Source organism: Ixodes scapularis, unplaced genomic scaffold (assembly GCF_016920785.2).
Source record: "Ixodes scapularis isolate PalLabHiFi unplaced genomic scaffold, ASM1692078v2 PGA_scaffold6__148_contigs__length_123643588, whole genome shotgun sequence".
Lineage (NCBI taxonomy): Eukaryota > Metazoa > Arthropoda > Arachnida > Ixodida > Ixodidae > Ixodes > Ixodes scapularis.
This window is the reverse complement of record NW_024609881.1, coordinates 77,172,968-77,187,433: the sequence shown is the minus strand read 5'-3', so window position 1 is coordinate 77,187,433 and position 14,466 is coordinate 77,172,968.

Here is a 14,466-nt window from a genome sequence, read left to right as displayed (position 1 = left end):
TTTCACCTTGGCTAGTGGGCCTGGTCTCACTCATTTGAAGTTCTTCTGGATGGCTTCCCTTGCTTTGGTCTTGTAGAGGGCTTCAGGCAGGACCACGAAGCCTCCTTCTTTGTCCGAAGTGAGGAGCTTGAGGTTGTGCTCCAAAAAGTGGTCGACGATGGTGTTGGTCTTGAACTTCCTAGTCGTTTTGCCCTCAAGGCGTTGCAGGACATCCACGCCATCGGCTACACACCTTTCTCTGTCTTCGGGTTTGGCTTTGTCTCCCATCCATCTGATCAGCGACAGCTTTAAAACGGGATTCATGCACGGTTCCTGGCTGTACTTCGGCCCTTTATCCAAGCAGTCCTTGATTTGCTTAGGCAGTGTTACGTCTCCAAGCACAGTTACCTCCTGCTGCCCACCTTCGTTGCGTCTGGTATTCTTCGCCAGCCTCATTCTTGTTTGCTGCCAGAAGACCTCCGTGTACTGGGCTGCTGTCCGGAGGTGGAGTTTGTAGTTTCTTTCAGCGCTGCTCTCTTTCACACTGAGGGCGTGGCACTTGATCCTTAGGACGTCTCTGTACCTTCCCACCTGCTTCCAAGACTCCGATCTCAGGATCCTGCATATCCTCTTGGCATGGCCAGTCGAAGGTTGTGCTCCGTTGAAGAGGGCGACGACTTCGCGCGGGTAGCATCCGTGCCGGATGGCATAGCTGTATTGCCTGGCGCGGCAGCACTCTATCGCAATTAAGTTAATAAGGGGATACACTGTATGGTAGGTGGTGGTAGAACATAGAACAGAGCCCGATGTAAAAGAAATGTACTGCATTAGAATGGCAATCTGGGCTAGTTGGTTCATGATAACTTTCAGGGCGCCGAAAATACACAAGGACAAGATACAAGAAAGGAGACGTGAACAAGGCGCACTCGCAACTAGCGTTTATGAAAAAACCACTCTCTTATATACTCATGGAAAACAACACAGTCATACTACACAGTCATACTACGTCCGGTGTAGCCCCCTTCGTAGAAAAGTGTGCTCTTTTGCCGATAGTGACACAGACGTGTCACTAATGCAGTCCTTGCCCTTTTCTTTTATTTCGAAGGCCTCGTGCAGCTCCCTCGATATCCGATCGGCGTATCTGGCCAAAAACCTCGTGTCACTAAATGACGGTGTGCAGGAGCAACGGCTGCAGTGCGTGGCGAGGTGTCCCGACGGGGTAGCCCGTGTAGCCGCAGCATGTTCGCGGGCGCGATCATTAAAGCATCTGCCCGTTTGGCCAATGTACGATGCTCCGCATGACATGGGGATTTCGTATATGACGCCCGTAGCACATTCCGTGTAAGTACCTGTTGCGGTGCTTCGTATTGCAAGGATCTGCTGACTCACGGGGATTGTTGATTCTGCGACACAGTCTCGATAGTTTGTTTGGTGCGGAGAACACAATAGGCACATCGTACCTATCAGCAACCTTTTTAAGATTGTGGGTTAGTGAGTGTACATAGGGGATTACCACCGGCCTCACTGCTGCTCTTTCACGGGGCTGCCTCCGTGTGCCTTTGAACTTTTTTATTAGGGTTTCCGCTACATCCACCAGAACTCTCTGCGGGTAGCCCGCTTTTTGCAACCTCGCTGCCTGTCTCGTGAAGCTCGCTTGAGCGGTGTGTGCGCACGATCTTCTTAGTGACGCTTCGAGACAACTAGATGCAATTCCTCTTTTTACAACTTTCGAATGGGCCGAGCTGAACGGAAGGATACCCTTCTTAGAGCGTGGCTCATATGTCCAGCATATGTGATTTTCTTCAAGACTTAGCCTAAGGTCCAAGAACTGTATATGCCCGTTCACTGGCTCTTCATGTGTGAACGACAACCCATCCCCGCATGACCTAAAAATGTCAAGCACTTCTTCAACCCCGCAGCTCGGTGCGTCAGCGGGTCTGCCGAGGACAAGAAAGTCGTCCACATATCTGAAGATGCGACACCGGTTCGCGTCGCCCAACCTCTCGGCAACCAACTAGCCCAGATTGCCATTCTAATGCGAAAAGCATAAACGCGCACCGACAGTCAAGGAGGACCCTTGCCGACAGAGACGTTGAAAAATGCGTCAGAAGTAGGCCGGAAGAAAAAAACACGGTGAAAAGAACGTGGCGACCTGGCTTACGGATTGGCGATTGGCTTTCGACTTTCGTGCGTTGGGCCGTTGGGCACGATGTAGTTTCGGTTTCAGTGCGCTCATGCAGACTTGTACACGTTACTGAAAAATAGTAAGAAATTACATTTACAATTACTCAAGGCTAAATTGTAATTTATTACAATTACAATTACCCTTTTATTAAAGTAAGTGACCGTTACCCCCGAAAAGTAATCCGTTACTTTCGTGGCGTTACTTTCAACATTATTGTCCTCAAGTAGGAAACAAAGGGAAAGGGCTCTCCAAGTATTGTTGCCACCTGTTTCATTTATTGACCTTGAGTATTTTAGGCAACTGCTGGCTCTCAAAAGTCTCGTCAGACATTTTGCATTATTTCTTACTCAATAGGGAGTTTTAGCAGATCGTTTTTTCGCCCCACTAACGATACCTCCCCTCCTCCTCCCTCCCTCCCCCCCCCCCCCCCCCCCCCCCCCCCCCCCCCCCCCCGGTGGCCTTGAGCATTCATCGTATCGTTATCGAGCGTCGTTATTGGGGTGAAAAAACGATCTGCTAAAACTCTTTATTATGTCGATTGCTACGCTCAACACCATATGAACTGAGGCACTGCATGCGAGTGCCATATTTTCCCTCGCGAATGTTTCATACCCTGCATTGAGCTTTTTCGGCGAAACAATGGAAGTACCATTTACCTTGAAGAAAGAGCAAAGCTTCGTCATTGCAGTCGTTGCCTGATATTCGAGTTTCAGTAGATCGCTGATACCTCCGATACCCCCGATAACGATATGATCCACGCGCAAAGGCGGCAGTCATCGGACCGATCTACTAAAATTCTCCATTATCGAAATCGCGAAGCTGTAGAAGTCGTTATACATCTAGCCAAAACTGGAATAAGAATTGAATTATGTCCATCTTACTACACCGGCATATATTGCCAAACACTAGCAAAACATAGTTGTAACAGTAACGTGCTAATTAAATAATAAGTAAAATTTCGCTCGCTATTCCCATTCCTTTGGTTCTGAATAGTTCTAGCCTCGGTTGAGACCAACGAGGTTGGTTGAGACGTTTGTGAATAAGAAAAAACGTTTCCAATATATAAATATAAGTAATCCAGAAAAAAAAAAAAAAAAAAAAAAAACACTAGGACACTCATAACAACAATTAATTGGAACTTCGGTTAAAACAAGAAAATGTAAACGCACGTTTGCCGTGCGTACCTTTCTTGGTGCCGTTCAAAAACACACAGAGCGCGGACCGACTGCAGACTACTCCGGTGTTCTCCAGACAGACGTCCACTAATGCCACGGGCAGCAAAGGGCAGAGTACTAAGCAAGCCGCGCTATGGCCCCACTGACGAGTTTCACTCTCTCCTCAAGCCCAGAATATCAAGTCTATGTCAGCCACCAATATTTTTTATTTGCAAAAATATCTGCTTGAGATAAGATGCGTCCTGCTGGGGTAAAGATAGAAAGAAAAAAAAAAAAAAAAAAAGGACGATTAATATTATTTTCGAAGTGCTCGCAAAAAGCTGACTCACAAAAAGGGTGACTGCGATGCAGATAACCTGGTTGGAATTCACAAATGAAGTGGGCCAAACCCTAGAAGTTGGACCACAAAAAAAGTAGGTGGCCTTTAAAACAGGGTCAAATAAGGTGAAAGAAGCAGAAAAAAACACATCCTGTTTTCTAAAAGATGATGTGTGCACGAACGATGATCACACATATTATCACATCTCTTTTAGTGGATTTTTGGGTAGACGGAGCGTTGTCTTGTGTTTTGGCATTATGAAAATGGTCGAGAGGAGGACATAGACCCCTTTCGAAATTTTGGCAACACTAAAAAAAATTTAGCCGGAATAGTAAAACATCTAGCAACATTGGGTGATCGCCGCCATTGTGTCGTAGTATAAGTAATTTTGAAAGAGTTGCAGAGATGCTTCTGATGCGTGTGTACTTTTGAAAAGTGATAAGACTCTAATTGCCTCACGGGGACGTTGAGGAGGTGATCAACGTTTTTGGCGGGGAGGAAATAAGCGGGATGCGACCGTTGGAAGGAGCGAAAGGTGACTCCGATCGAGATAAGCGAGGGGGCAGAAAAACTACAAGAACTAGAAAAACACCCCAAGGCACACCTCAAGGAAAGACAGATAACAAGGCCAGCAAGCCAAGTAAGAAGGAGACAACGAAACAAGCGAATACGACCGAGAATGACGGTGGAGGGATGGTAAAGTGCGAGGGATGCGACCGATGGGTAGATCTAGAGGCGACGCCATTTGAAGCACTCGAGGAGGCAGAGGCAAGCCGCTACAGATGCGCGCTGTGCATCAAAATTGAGGTACTACAGGAGATTTTAGAGAATGCCCTGATGAAGGCAAAGGAAGAATGGAGAGAACGAGAGGAGTGTCTCAAGACGCTTTTTGAAGAAGAGAAAACTTTGAGGACAGCAGAACAAGCGAAAAGGGAGAAGCTAGAAAAACAAGTTGCAGAGCTCATCAACACACTAGAGACAATCCAAGGTGAGACGAGGAAGGAAAGGAGGCCCCCGAGCCCGCACATGACGCAAGAAGGGGAAGGGAGGATACAGGAGACAGGCCAAGTCAGGCAAGAGGGTATGATGGCACCTCCGAGAGGTCGAAGAAACTCCCAGGTGGGAAATGAAACCCAGGAGGTGATAGACGGAGACAGCGAAGTGATAGACCAGAATGGGGAGAAAGCAAGTAGGGTAGAAAACGAAGAAAAGACAAAAGCTGAGGAAGTGACTAGCACGGACAGAGAAAAGACGGACAACACAGGGGCAAGGACAAAAATAGCCTTCCTGCTAGGCGATGCCAATGCGGAGAAACTAAAGCCCGTACTGGAGGAGGAGGTGAAGGATGCTAGAATGAAGACGTGGTTCAAGTCAAGGGCAACTTTGGGACAAACTCTGGAGCAAGCAAGAGATCTGAAAGAACTGGATGAAAGAAAAAGAGCCCTCGTAGTCATACACGCAGGCATGGAGGATGTCATGAGTGGACAGGAGGTCACCAGCACGATCGAAACGACAAGGATCCAACTGAAAGAACTGCTGGAGAAGTCACAATGGCACTGCTATGCAATATGTGCGGTACCTATGATACAAACAAGAGGGCAAGAGACCTTACAGAGAGCAACGGAACTTAACGACAGCCTGAGGAGACTATGCAGAGAGATGGGCCCACGAGTGGATTTCGTCCCAGTGACGGGAATGTGGAATAGACCAGGGTGGCTACAAGGGACACAGTATTCGAAGGAGGCGGCAGAACATGTGATGACGAGAATGAGTGCAAGGTTTCGGGCTTTTTTAGAGACCCCAAGGGGGCCCAAAACACAGAGGAGAAAAGAAGGCAAACGAGATCAACTGGAAGGGCTGCTGAGAGCCTTGATGGAACAGCTGAAAAGCGGGTAGTTGAAGGACGCGACGAGCCTGGGGCAGAGGGGCCAGGACAGGCAGCGGAGCAAGGGAGACTAAGGAGAGTGAGTTTGAAGTCGTTTGGTAAAGGCACCAGAAAAAAGAGACATAGAAGAGGACGTAAACGCAGGGAGAAAATCAATCTTGCTTTTTTGAACATACAGGGGGGTCGAACAGAAGGGAAATGGGAAGGGATATACAACCACATGCGGCAAGAGCGGATAGCCCTGTTTGGGGTGGTGGAAACTCACCTTAGGGGGGAAGAGGTACCACCTCATGACCAAGACTTTGTGTGGGAGGGCTGCAACCGAACAACGGAGGACAGAAGAGGAGGGGGCATTGGGTGCCTCTGGATCAAAACGCAACAATGGACCAGAAGGACCCCTGAATGTAAAGAGCACATGTGGATGCTGGGAAAGCTGATGGGTAGACCGGTGGCCATAGCAGTGGTGTATTTTTGGTCAGGGAGCCAAGAAGAAATGAACCAGAAAATTTATGAATGCCTAATGCAAGACATACAAGAGCTGCAGGGGCAGCACGAGGTGATTGTGTTGGGGGACTTTAACGGACATCTGGAGGAGCTAGATGGAAAGATGGACGCCAATGGCAGGCGACTGATGAACCTAGCTAGACGAAACAACCTGGTGGTAAGCAACCTGGAGGAGAAATGTGAGGGAACCGTCACATGGACAGCAAGGGATCAATGCTCAAGCATAGACTATGGTCTACTCTCACCTGGAATATATGACAGGCTGACGAGCATGAAAATAGATGAGGATGGCTTGGGCAACCTGGGGAGCGACCACAACCGCCTCAGGTTGATCTTTGAGACACATGTGGACAGAACAGAAAAGGGGAAACAGGAACATAGAACAGGACACCCAACAGAGAGGGAGATAGAGAAGATAGCAACAGCACTGGAGGGCTTGAACTTACCTCTCAAGGGATATGAAGACATGGAAAATGCAATGAAAAAGGCCCTGAAGGAGCAGATCCGGTCACGACCCCGACGGAAGCGAAGACCGAAAGCTTGGTGGAACCACGAGGTGGACACGGCAGTGAAGAGAAGAAGAGAGGCGAGCCGATACCACCGCGGAATCGTAAAGAGGGGCAGGCGAGAGGAAGTCAACAGAGCCTGGGATCTCTTCAGAAGCTGCAAGCAGAAGGCAGCGGCATGTATCCAGGCCAGTATACAACGGTGTGATCGACGATTTATGGAGGAACTTCGAAGAGCGGGAAAGAGTGCACCACAACGCTTCTGGAGGAGACTACGGTGGGAGGCCAGGTCAACGAACCACACCCAGATATTGAAACAGCCGGAAACCGGAGCAGAGAGGTTGGGTATACAATGCATCCCCCTCATAGAAGAATGGTATGGGAACATGATCGGGGCAGAAGAACCAATGTCTGTGGAGGGAGATCAGGAAATCCCTGATGTGGACGATAAGGACCAGGGGCCGCCGGCAGAGCTTAGAGCAAGACCCACAGATGGGGAGCTATCAAGAGCGGCACGGAGGATCGACGCAAAGACTGCAATGGGAAAAGACGAAATCCCCATGTCGCTTATTCAGGGTCTGGGACCTAGAATGCGAGCCTTGGTGGCAGAAATCCTCACAGAGATCCTCGCGGATGCCCAAATACCGGAGACATGGAAAGAAACAAGAATGAAGCTCTTGTACAAGGGAAAAGGCGAAAAGGCTGATCTCGGTAACTACCGGCCGATTAGCATCACATCAGTGCTTTACAGAATGTGCACTCAGATTATCAGAACGAGACTGCAGAAATGGGCCAAGGAAACGGAAGTGCTGGGAGAGCTGCAAAACGGTTTTCGAACAGGAAGATGCATAGAAGACAACCTATTTGTGGTAACACAATGCATCGAAGTGGCAGTCCAGGAGGGCAGACCACTTTACGCAGCTTTCCTGGACATTTCCAAGGCATATGACACGGTGGACCGGAACATACTCTGGAGTCGACTTCGAGGGCAAGGAATAAACGAGGCAGATGTGAATCTGCTGCAGGCACTGTATGCTGGGGTCTCAGTGCGGATTGAGTGGGAGGGCCACATGACCAGGCGTCTACCAGTACCCAGGGGCCTGAGGCAAGGATGTCCACTATCCCCCTTGCTATTTATGTTGTATGTGGCACCGTTGGAGAAAGCGCTGGAGCAGTCGGGTGTGGGCTTCGACCTATCATACAGAGTGGAGGGAGCCTGGAAGCGGCAGAGAATACCGGCCCTCATTTACGCCGATGATGTGGTGCTCCTTGCCGGCTCGCCTGAGGACCTCCAGGTGCTTCTGGACATATGCGGGGAGCTCGCCACGCATTTTAGACTCCGTTTCAACCAGAGGAAGAGTGCGGTCCTAGCCTGGGGAGACCGAGATGGACCGAATCGGGAACCAGAGGAACAACGGTGGCACCTGCAGGGAGGGAGGTTGACAAGACAAAACACAGTCAAATACTTGGGAGTGACCCTGACTGCGGAGCCCGACTACCTGAAGGTCCATGAACGAGAGAAGAGATTGGGAGCGATAAGGGGGAAAGGAGTCCTGGCGAAGAAGAGCACCTGGACGTTCAACAGGTTCGAGGTGGTGAGGGGTCTATGGAAGATGGCCATTGTTCCGGGACTCACGTACGGAAATGGCGTACTCGTCCTCTCATCGCAAACAAGGGCCTTCCTGGAGAGAAGACAGAGGGATGCGGGAAGAATGGCCTTGGCAGTTTCAAGAACAGCACCCAACGAGGGTGTCCAGGGGGACTTGGGCTGGTCGTCCTTCGAGGCCAGAGAAGCCAGCGCCAAGGCACTGTACGAGAGGAGAGTGCACAGACTCCCGGATGGGAATTGGGCCCACCGCACCCTGCGCTACATGATATACCAGGGAAGAGGCACCAAATGGATGCACCGCCTCCGAAGGCTGCGGGACCGCTATGGTTTCGAACCGATCTGTCTGGAGTCAGCGGGCGAGAGCCGGGAGGGCCCAGCGGCAATCAGAAAGGGCATCCGAGCAGTGGAGACGGAGAGATGGAGAGCGGGAGCGGCGGCGAAGCCGTCCCTCGCGATGTACTGCGCGGAGAAGGAGGCCATAGGGAAAGAGCCCTGGTACGACAACTCGACAGGCAGTGGACTCCTCGCAGAGGCCCGCATGGGCACATTACGGACCCGGGTGTGGAGGGCCAGGTTCACGGAGGGACAGGAGAGGACGTGCACACTCTGCGGGCAGACCGACGAGACGATGGAGCACCGGTAAAGATGTCGCTGGTCTGCCGCTGGCGTGGCCTAAGAAGAGGGGAGGAGCCTGGGAGAGGGGAGGGGGAGGGGCTATTGCGGAGCGCCAATGGCGAGGTGCGCGGAGGGGCGCGCGCCGGGAAGCAGGCACGGGCGCTGCGGGCTCCTATTTCAGTTGCTTTGTCGGAGTACAGATGGCGCTACGAGCGCGCTGTCGCGTGGAGTGGGGAAGACAGGGCAGACGGGCGCACCAAGGACGCGGACACCTCTTTGAGTTGCTTTGTCAGAGTACAGATGGCGCTACGAGCGGCGCAGTGCGCTCGTGACGGTTGTGCGCCTTTGCGCTACGCGATGAAACGGGCGCACGGTCGCACTAGCGACGCCGGCGTGCTGTCGTGACGGCTCTTGCGGCGCGCCGCCGTGTTTCGCTTGCTTTTGACGGGTCTGCGCTCGGTCGCGCGTCGTCGCTCTCTCTGCACGCTTTTAAACATGGCGCTAGTCACGCGATGAACTTGGGGTCCCTTTCGTGCGCGCTTTTAAACTGCAGATGACGGGGCTCTGTTGCGCTTTTGAGTTTATACATTTGAACAGTGATTGCAGTGATGTCTTGTAAAATTTAATCGGAATATATAAAACCATCCCTGATTGATAGACAGTTTGACGTCTATTTCTAGGTTATTAATTGTCGTATCAATACCGCTTTTCTTCTAGCAGTCTTCTAGCTGAAAGGCTCAATATAAAAAAAAAGAAAGAAAACGCATTACGTATAGTGCTGGTACCTGATCCCCCCCCTCACTGACGGAGATGAAAGCGGGGAACAGAAATAACTCTCGTATAGTAATAAAGTTATCATTTTTGCATGAAAAAGCAACGGTAGAAAATTGCGAAGGGAAATAAATTTCCTTATCACATATTTATGTTTTCTTTTCACATTTTTTTCGTTAGTTTCAGTACGGATATTATGATCCGAAATCGGAGCAAGCAAGCCCAAAGACACAACTACGCAAAGCAGCAGAGACTGGGTTAAAGAATTATACATATATCATTTTGGGACTCCACAATTAGCTCACATTTCTCACTTACCTTCAAAACTTCTCACAAGGTGTATCAAGTGATGAAAAAAAAAATACAGTAGAGATATTTCGACTTGTGTACGTGATCAACCTATCGCGCGAGCACGGACATAGCAACCGGAGCAGCTATCATCCAAGCATTTCAGACTGCTGCCGGGCGAAAACAATAAAAATGAAGGAACAGCTGCACTGCGCGATAAACCGGCCCTCACGTTAGGGTGCCCGTTTGGAATTTTGCTTTTTTGTGGTGGTGCTCAGATACGGGTTCCCCACCAATGCAAGCCTCGTCATCGTCCGTTCATTAGAGCTCAGTTATAAAATTTATTGAGGTTTTTCGTGTTTTGTTTTTTGCTTCCAAAGCACCTGTCAACGTGCTGCTGGCACTACTTGACCGCGCGCAGAGCAGAAGACATCGCGGTATTACAAAGTCCCTACATACGAGCAACTCTTACAAGCTGCGACATTCTTTGAAGCGCCGACTGCTTGACGGTGCAGTTTTAAGGAAGCGAATGGCGGCGCACAGCAGAAGACTGAACGGAATGGCGCCATTTTGTTTCAGCAGAATGGGCCCCGTCATTTGGATTGGTTCTCGTTACTTGTAAAATTAATAATGAAGGGACTTTACAGTGTTAAGAAGCGGGGCGTCCCCTACATCGTGATGTCACCGTCCTCCAAGCGCCGGCCGCTCCCAATGCACGGCGGAGGCTACGCGGTCACTGTCGTGCTGTCGTGTGACCGCCAGTGACCGCCTGTGGCCGTGTGGACGTGCACTTTCGTTCGCGGCTCCCGGAAGGCTCCCACTTGCTTTGCAGTCACTTGCTTTCTCTTTCTTTATGACAGCATTTCAGAAATTTCATAACATAAGTATCGTGATAGTTTAATACCAAAATTTATTTGTCTTAAAAAAAAGAAAAGAAATAAGACATCCTCGTTGCCCTTTTTAGTGCGACACCTTTAAGCTCAATTATCATACTCAATCTCGAGCCCTTGATTGTTTCATTCTCCCAAGCTTGCCGATCGATACCAGGGGGTCCGGAGACTGTGCCAGTCTGACAAAGGCACGAAAGAAGCCAAGCGAATTCGATCAATCTTAATGTACGAGTTTCCCATCAACTCATAAACCGTCATACATACGCAGAATGAGAGTCATGGAAAAATGGACAGCCATCTAACGACACTTTTTTGGGAGTGCCAGATAATGTGTGTGTGTGTGTGGGGGGGGGGGGGGGGGGGGGGGGATCATAATGCGTTGACACGTGCTGAAACGCGCAGTTGTTCGGCGGCGCAAGTGCACATGCTTCGGACGGTGGCGAATTCTGAGTCAGGTTCCGTTAGAATGGAATTCTACATTGATATTGGGAACTTCTAGCAATCCGTTACCGTGTTCCGCGTACTGCGCTACCGTCCGCTCAAGGTATCATCGGGGCGCGCCCTTAGAAGCATGCTTCAGAGGCTCCGGTAGTGCGGTACGCGAAACTCAGTAGCGGATTGCTAAAAGTCCCTATTACTACTATCTACGACTACAAACTGTTCAGAACGCTATTGAGCCAAAATATTGCGCTACTTTTACTCTGAAATTGTTTCTCCCCACGTATCGTCACCTCTAGTTGACTTCTTCAGACATGGCTCGCATACGTCAATCGTACAAACCCACCGTAGGGACGTACCGTTTAGAAGTCTGGCACTCTGGGACTATTATGTTTTCTTGTTTTTTAGACTACAAAGCTACGCGGAGAGTCAAATAAAAACACAAAAAGCTGTATGAAAGTAAGACAAAGCATAGAAGAGTAAAATAAGGAATAAGGAGAAATATAGTAGATTTTTTATTCTGCGATGAACATGAACAGAGTTTTCAGTCGCACTGAATAAACTGATGCTCTTTACACACAGAAGTCGGATCTATTTGAAGATACGCGTATTCATTTCAAATACAATTCATGATGCGACCGTTGGATATAAAGAGAAAAAACAATTATATGTTGCTCTTTCAAGACGAAATCAAAACTAGCCCATAAAGGGGGCGGTAAAACAAATTATGTATTTTGCGCGAATACGGCCTATACCCACGTCAGACGGGAAGGTAAATGTCATTTTGATTGAATGTCATTCATCGCTCGGCGAATCAGCTCGTGATGCTATAGTTCTGCATGTGGCGGGTGTACGCGCAGCGTGGCTTATTAAACACGCGGATTGGCCGAGCTGTAATGTCATTTTGCTCAAATGTCATTTAACGTGCCCGTCTGGCAGGGGTATTAGTACAGTGGTCTCAAACTCATTTGAGTGTAGGCTTATAGATTAGACACGACAACTGCGTGGGCACTCGACTTCGGCTCGTAACAGTCAATGCCTCGGCGGACACTCGGATCGTGGCTCGTGTGTACCCACTGCGGTGATGAGAATAGCCGTAACAATTCCTGGATTCCTGGAGCCGTTTAACGGCATAGGATTGGCACGAGGCCACGTGGCCGCTTGTTCTGGCTTAGATTTGAGGGGATAGACGATGCATATAGATATTTCTCGAATTTGTTTAGCGACTGCCCATTGCCTAGAAAGAAAAGCTAAGCTAAGTCAAGTTTATTCAGTTATTAACGTTAGTGAGTGATTTTAAGTAGTAATTGGCGAAGGTACAAAAATCGTTTCGTGGCTCCTTTGATGGTGATATTTATTTTATATTTTTTTGAAGGCGAGAATCCCGAGCTTTTAGCTTTATTTTTGGCAGTTGCTCCTGTTGATCGAGAGATCGCGCAACCGAGATGCATCCCTCAACGAATAGCTCGCTCTTGCATTACAAAAAGCTGGAAAGCAAAAAATAAAACAATACAAAGGGCAAATGAACACGGATAAGTTTAAACTATGTGGATACGTTAAAAGAGCAGAAGTACTTTTCGAGCAAAAATGAATCGACGACACGAGATCACTACGGCGCATGCCATGTCTAGCGGTCGAGACATTGGAACCGCGGGACTCGAAGCTGATAGCCTGCGGGCCGCGTGTTTGAAACCCCTGGCTTAGAACGAATCCCTGCACGTTTATGACCAATAAAACACGCGTTCGTTTTGCTCCGCACGAAATGAACGTCGCAGAAAAAAAAAAAAAAAAAAAAAAAAAAAAAAAAAACAGCGTTTATTCTTTTAACTCGCAGTCTGAACAAGCGGCCGAGTGATCTGGAGTCGATGATATGCCGCCAGTGTGGATTATAGCCACACGCTGAGGTTGGCAAAGCACAGGACACGCGCTGAGTTTCAGACATTATTTGGGTTCGGCGTCGTGATTGCCGCGATCGGACACACGAGCCACTATACCCGAATGCTTGTCGAGCTATCGATTATCACGAGTCCAAATCGAGTGCTCACGCGATGCTCGGGTTCAATCTATGAGCCGCATTTAAATATTATCACTAGGGGACTATACCAACACTGCGACCCCCACGCACGTCATCAAGTTTTGCGAAGGATAGACTGAAAGATCACGCTCGCTTTTATCCTTGAAATTACACTGCAAGAAAGAGGTTTCTCGGTCAGTGGTGTTGCGTGCGAGTATACATGGGTCCCACGAGCGCCAGTAAACTCGTGTAAAGTGAAACACATTCCAACTGAATATCCTTGCACCGCCCATTTGTAGGGGTAGTGCAACAATTTTAGTGTTAAAAAAATTGTCAGTTTTTTTTTTTTTTTTTGCATCGCCAATCACTACGAATGACATGTAACAGAACGACGAATAACTGAGGAAAGTGAGACGTTTAACAAAACGAATTTGTACAAATCCACGATCCCGGCACGTCGCAGAACAAAGTTGTTTTTCCTGTCTCAAAAAAAAAAAAAAAAAAAAAGAGATGCTTTTGATGGCATTGCGGCCATCTTAGTGGCATTTACAGTCAGTGCCTCCATCACGCGCTCTTTGTCTTTCGCAGCGCTTTGGCTAGAGTGTATTTTGGCTGCGTGTATAGGGAGTATTCACTGTCGGCCATAGCTGTGTGCGCGAATGCTGAGCGCGTGCTGATGGCGAGCTTCCACAGTTCTTTTGCAACGTGCATTCCGCACCATCAAGAGTGCCGGTCTTAGCAACCTATTGATGTGAGCTCGTTCTGAGCTTGCGCTCTAAACAGCACCCACAAATATGGCGTCCAGTGAATACTTCCTACAGCTGCGTGAGCACTCTTCCGCTTTCAAAACGAGAAAGCTCGCGCTGGAGGCGGAGCTTCGACTGCGCTCTTCGCCTGTCACCACGACTATTCGCCCCGAGATTCGATCGACACGGCTCATACAGTAAAAATCGGAACATGCTTTGTTTTACACTTACTTGGAGCAAAAGGAATGCTACGCACGTGAGGCCGAACCCATGGGAGACGCCAATGCAGCGCTCGCGCACTGGGATCAAGTGCTAAGAGCTCGTGCTCTGTACCCTTGCCCGTGCTCTGTGCCGCTGGTGTGGATGCTTTGTCTCCACCCGCATTGTGGACAAATGGAATCACCACATGCCTCATAGAGAACCATAGATAAACAAAAGCACGCTTCCATACAATCCAATCTGGGTCTCGAGGCCAATAATGTTTGTTTTGTGCGCCATAAAGAGAGCAAGACGCGTTATCGGAACTGTTTTCTGACGCCTAT